Here is a 5,723-nt window from a genome sequence, read left to right on the forward strand (position 1 = left end):
GTTCCCCTTCTTCCGTTTGCAGGCCATCCAAACTACGATGATTATTCCAGCGAACATTCAGACCACGAAGATTCGGAGCATTTGAACAGGTAAGGTCGCAAGAGAGCCGCCAATGAACCATTTCCTGGTTGCTGGAATGGTCTCCGTGGAGCCAGTGTAGGCAACAACTTGTGAAACGAATAGAAAGCTGAAATGCGGATGCAAACCGTAATTCGTCTAAACGCTAACCAGATGAAATGTAACCTCAGCGAACTTTCCTGAGAAGTTCAGTAGTTCGTCTCATAAAACCACTCGTGCAATGAGTCCAGTCCTTTTTTGCACTGAGTTACCGACCTCGAAAACACCGGAAGGTATTGGTTACACGATGGTATAATGCAAACATTGCTTCTGTTGAGAGTACTCAACGTTTCTAGCTTGCCTTATGCCTACTCGTAAACATGCTCCTATTCATCCCAATGTGTCGAGCTTGCCTTATGCTCACTGGTGAGCATGCTCCCTGTTCATCCCAACGTGTCGAGCTTGCCTTATGCTCACTCGTGAGCATGCTCCTGTTCATCTCAACGTGTCGGGCTTGCCCCGTACTCACTCGTGAGCAAATCCGAGCACCGGTGGTGGGTTCAAACATATGGGAGGAACCGGTCAGGGAACAAAGCTTTCCATGAGTGCACTCGGACACGAGTCGGCAACGTCTTCCATGGCCGACGGAGCGGCTGAGTGTTTATAGTCAGTTTTGAGTATCGTGCGTGATGACGAAGCTCTTCTACTTATCGCTACGCCGCTATGGCATCCTCCCTCTCTTGGCTCAGCAGCCTGTGGCGAAGATGCGGCTGGGCTGTCACCAACTTATGGCCACCTCGCTGTTCTAGCGTGGGCGGCTTCTCCAGACGTAGCTCTGTCGGGTGGCGAACTGTGTCTGGCTGTCGGTCTGCAATACGACCCACGATACTTGCTGAAAATCGTCTCGAAATTCTTGACAATATCACCTCTTGTTGACGGGTACCACGAGCCTTTCTTGGCTGTCTTTTCAAAGTCAACGTCATGGCACCCAGCTGGGTGGAGCCTTCCGTATTACCGCTCCCAACGCGGTATTGAAACTCCTACCTCGCGATCCAGGTGACCGGTATGGTACGAAGCTGGCAGGAAATGAGCTTCGTGGTCCAAATGTTTATCGCATTTTTACGTCGTCCACCTGCATGGATGGTCATCCATTCCGAGAAGCTGGAAGTCATACACTTTGCGATTCACTGTGCGACACGGACCTGCGTGAACCACTAAAGCAACTCTGAGTTATTTGTTGAGCAGCTTGAACCAGAGTGTTGAGAAAATCGAAAGCATTGATGGTAGATATCGTTGTCTTCCGCCGAATATTTAATACACATCAGTCAACAATCCCATGCTGACACATCACACTTAAGCCAAAAATACGCTGGCATGCGTCTGTGGGTCACCATTTCCTGGCAAGCTCCCATGCAACCCGCCGTGTGATTAGTTCTGTAGAACCACGTTTTCACCTCCTTTGCACACGTCTTAGCTTGCCGTGTGATAGCTAAGTTAGCACTAATTTCAAAGTAGGTAACCTTACTGTACCCAGCAGAACATAAAAGTTTCGGGGAGTTCTTTCAAAATTCTCAAGATCACATATGCGATTAAGTCTGTTGCAAATAAATTAAGAAAAATGTTTGTTGCAAATAAATTAAGAAAAACTGTACACAATCAACTCTGCCGTTTTAAGATAATAATTTTCTTCATGCCCTTGTTTTCGTAGTACTGAATTGGGTCACCTGGGATTATAGTCATTCATCAGCTCCTGACATTTTGGTCAAGAAACCATGCCTCTCCGTGACATCAGCATGCAGTGCAGGAGAGAATGCACCGCAGGTTGCTCATTTTTATGGCTGCATAAAAGTAAGTTGCTACCTTTAGTTGCGAAAATACACGTGCCGTGCGGGCTGTAAATTCTGGATATTGAGCTATTTGTTATCACCAAGGCATCTCAAGACTGTTGAGCCCCAACGAATGGGCAGTCGGCACTGCAATATTGATTACATTGCTGTTCTGTGTAGGTTTTTTTGTGGAAGAGCATTGGATGCGATACTTTTACTTGACACAAATAAGTGTCATTACTTTACTGTATGTATAATTACCCAGGATACCTTTGACCATTGGCATTTGACAAATAAGCCACGGTTTACTTTGCCTTGGTTTTTCGGAGTGAAAATTAGGGCTTTAACTAATTCTATCTCCCGCATAATAGATGGCAGTTTGTGGCAATGGCAAAATATTTAATCCTGACCAAGGTATTTCGGCAGTTCAGAAAAAAAATCCACTGAAAGAATTTGATACGCTGATGATGCATACATGCCAACGCGCTTCTGAAAATTTCAAAAATTCGTTAGTTTTAGACTCAGAACCACATTGGCCATTTGTTGACACGATGCTAACATGCACCTCGGTATCGGCTTGAACAAGCATTTGGAACTGGTCCCATCTGACATAACTACTAGATACCGCCACCAGGTCAGTACATTATTGCTAGATACGGCCACCATGTCCGTGCATTACTAATAGATATGATCCCGCGTCGGTACATTATTAATAGATACGATCACCAGGTCGGTACATTACTACTAGATACGATCACCAGGTCGGTACATTACTACTAGATACGATTACCAGGTCGGTACATTAATCATGGATGCGATCACCAGGTCGGTACATCACTGCTAGATACGGTCACCAGGTCGGTCGGATCGGCGGACCGCCTGCATTCACAGTCATGGCTCCACAGCATCTCCCAGCGACGTTGGGAAGACCGTCACGCACGTCTTTTTATGCAATCAAACGCCAACGAAACTGAACAACGAGCGGTAGCAATGCAGTCATTTCATAGAATAAAAATCAAAGTAACTGAGCGACCCGGATACTACTTCGCTGCAATTTACCTTCTACACCTAATAATTCGCCTCCTCGGAAAACATCGACGACAGACTCTGTGGTCGCTGGTACCGTCGCCGTTGGCACCTAGCAGGCGGCACCACTGGAACAGAACTACTGACTGACAGAACTGACAGAACTATGCCGCCTTCTGGTCGCATGCGTCCACTGTCCGCTGCCAGCCGTCGTCGAAACCCCGTGGTGTGTCGGGCCGATCCAGCGTCGTCGGTCCGTGTGCTGGCGTCTGGTCCCAGCACGGTCATGGTCGGTCCTTGTGCCGGCGTCCAGTCCCAGCACGGTCATGGTCGGTCCTTGTGCCGGCGTCTGGTCCCAGCACGGCCACGGTCAGTCCGTGTGCCGGCGTCCGGTCCCAGTACGATCATGGTCGGTTCGTGTGCTGGCGTCCGGTCCCAGCACGGTCATGATCGGTCCGTGTGCCGGCGTCTGGTCCCAGCACGGTCATGTCCTCGCACCAGTGTCAGACGCGTCGCCGAGCAGCACGGCGCTGCGCCACGCCGCACGGTGGTCAGGACCGGGGGCGGAGCAGCGGGCTCGGTGGCCTGGAGGGGGGTCACCTAGGAGCCTTTGGGGCATCTGTGTCGCTCTCCTCCCCCCCCCCCCGCGGAGGCAGACCCAGGTGGCGAACAACAGCGGACTCGGGTAGCGTGCTGTCTTCCAGCAGCAGCACAGTCAGATGCCGCACCCTCCTCCTCCTCCGGCGACGACACGCCCAGGCGACGCACTCTTCCCCTTCACCGTGCCGTACTCTAGCCATCCAACTACTGACCCTGTGTTGACTAGTATAAAAAAGTAAAATACCCGGCAAAAGGACAGCGTGCACGTGACATTCATTGGCAAAAAGTAAGCTGGACAAAAATTATAATTAATTAGTGACATCATTACTCAACATTACCTTCTGGGAATATATTTTGTCATGCGACTATGCAAGACAGACCATCAAGATTCATTTATAACTGAATAATCACATTTATATCATATGCTCCTAACCGCATCATTATACGCTTAGTATATAGTTGTTTTTATCGAAAAAGTATGATCCGTTGGTTGTGGTACTGTAGTGGCACAATCGACGAAAGCAATCAGTGCACTGACTGCTTTTTCGAGCTGAGCACTGTGGCCGAGGCAAATTGATGGCAGAACTCGGCATCACATTAATTATGTTACGCAAGACGTGTCGTGGTCGGGTCAGGCCGGAGCCGTCAAGTCGTATGTCTTATGACGGCACTCGTCCCCTTTTACGATTTCAGCTGGACCTGCTCAGTATTTTCACGTGCAGAGGTTTACAAAAACACGGTGGTAAACATAGGTATGTAGTATTTTATCGGCGCCAATGAGACTTGAAACACACAAAACAACGCAACGCATCGGTTTGCAGTTTTCAAATAATCACTGGCTCACAATGATATTTAATAATGTCCTATCATCTTTGCTAGGCCCGTCACATACGGGCTGGCGTCTTGGTACTGACTATACCGCCTCGCGCGAGCGGCGTCGGTCACGACCACAGGTGCCGCTTTCTGGAAATGCTTGGCTAAAGTTCAATCTAAGGATAGACCACCTGTCCGTCCAAAAAGTGTCCAAAAAATCAGCTTGTCCAAAAGTTTCCAAATTTGTATGTGACATGGCTACTAACCAATAAAACCAGTAATTTTTGGCGTCGGGGCATTCCCTCACTGGAACCGAACAAAAAAAGAGGAAATGAACGCGGGCAATTTATGTGTATCTCGTTCAATAAGTTGAGAAGCATACCAATTTGCGACACGACTTAATGATATTGGCTGTCCCAAACTCAACAGATTTCTGCCTTTGTTGTCCAATTTCTAAATGAGACTTTAAAAACTTTTGGAATTCCAAAAATTTGGAATCCAATTGGCACCTTAAGTCGCGATACCGAGCCCAGTGATCCCTGGTCACGTGACGTGGCCGCTGCCCCAGTCCTCGGTGCCCCGTAAGTTTCATCCCTCTACCACCGTTTGACGCACTTTGGTTACGGCACCACACCTGAAACACACATGGAACCGAGTAACGCACAGCAGACAATGCGCAACAATGTAAGTAGAACAACAAACTCCTCCCCCTCGACACGAACTAACTCAAAATGACACACACCCTCATGGAGATGAATCGCGAGTAAGGGGCCGAACGGGTCGAGGCATCACATTGTACTGATGCCCGGAGAAAGCCGGCTGGGGGTTTGGAGGTTTTGCTGGGATAGACACCGGCGAGCGCACATCTCAAACCCCCTCCGCAATGCCAGATCTCTAGACACAGCAAGACGTGGTTTGACCTGTTCCATGTGCCTGCCAGTGGCTCGGAGCCGGCCAGTTTGAGAGTGTTCTAACACAGCGGCATCAGATTCAGCGGGCGGTCCTCGCGCATTGTTGCTGGAATAATCTTCACAATCGACATCGACCCGAAAAAAACAGCATCTCGAAGGTACATCAAACCACATCACGGTGGAACAAACCACATCACGACGGTATACCAAACCACATCACGGTGGAATAAACCACATCACGCCGGTATATCAAACCACATGACGACGGTGCATCAAACCACATCACGACGGTACATCAAACCACATCACGGTGCCTCCGGTATTCGCAGACGTCGGAAGCGCGACACGACATCGTCCTCGCCTGAAGACGCCGCTTACCAGGGACCCTCCGAGGACGATGTGACGACGTCTCCACGGCCGACAGCCCAGATGACGTCTCCACGGTCGACAGCCCAGATGACGTCTCCACGGTCGACAGCCCAGATGACGT

This window comes from Pollicipes pollicipes, unplaced genomic scaffold (genome assembly GCF_011947565.3).
Source record: "Pollicipes pollicipes isolate AB1234 unplaced genomic scaffold, Ppol_2.1 Scaffold_5724;HRSCAF=6776_pilon_pilon_pilon, whole genome shotgun sequence".
Taxonomy (NCBI): Eukaryota; Metazoa; Arthropoda; class Thecostraca; order Pollicipedomorpha; family Pollicipedidae; genus Pollicipes; species Pollicipes pollicipes.